The sequence below is a fragment of the Gavialis gangeticus genome, unplaced genomic scaffold (assembly GCF_001723915.1).
Source record: "Gavialis gangeticus isolate Ggan-Ray unplaced genomic scaffold, GavGan_comp1, whole genome shotgun sequence".
Classification (NCBI taxonomy): domain Eukaryota; kingdom Metazoa; phylum Chordata; order Crocodylia; family Gavialidae; genus Gavialis; species Gavialis gangeticus.
The window spans coordinates 121712-122405 of record NW_017728972.1 but is presented as its reverse complement, the minus strand read 5'-3'; the positions used below and the strand labels follow the sequence as shown (position 1 = coordinate 122405).

General features: G+C 55.0%; 1 protein-coding gene across 7 annotated transcripts in view; it reads left to right on the top strand.

The window, feature by feature from the left end:
- The window catches only part of SYT7 (synaptotagmin 7), a 163549-nt gene that overhangs the window by 88874 nt on the left and 73981 nt on the right, over positions 1–694 (top strand). The window lies entirely within an intron of this gene.

Sequence of the window (694 nt, the reverse complement as noted above, 5' to 3'; positions counted from 1 at the left end):
GGGGTGGGTGGATGAGAACAGGATGGGTTTCAACACCGACAAGTGCAAGGTGATGCACCTGGGGAGGAAGAACCAGCAGCATACCTACAGGCTGGGGAACTCTCTTCTCATCAGTGCAGAGGCAGAAAAGGATCTTGGAGTCATTATTGATTCCAAGGTGAACATGGGCCGCCAATGTGAGGACACAGTCAGGAAAGCTAACCGCACCTTGTCACGTATCTACAGATGCATCACGAGGAGGTCCAAGGAGATGATCCTCCCCCTCTCTGCGGCATTGGTCAGACCACAGCTGGAGTACTATGTCCAGTTCTGGGCGCCACACTTCAGGAGGGATGTAGACAACATGGAGAGGGTCCAGAGGAGGGCCACTCGCATGATCAGGGGGCAGCAGGGCAGGCCCTACGAGGGGAGGCTACGGGACCTGAACCTGTTCAGCCTCCACAAGAGAAGGCTGAGAGGGGATCTGGTGGCCATCTGTAAACTGGCCAAGGGGGACCAGCAGGCAATGGGAGAGTCCCTGTTCCCCCTGAGTACTACCAGGAGTAATAAGGAATAACGGCTATAAGCTGACTGAGAGTAGATTCAAGCTAGGTATCAGGAGGCGCTACTTCACAGTCAGGGTGGCTAGGATCTGGAACCAACTTCCAAGGGAAGTGGTGCTGGCTCCTACCCTGGGGGTCTTTAAGAAGAGGCT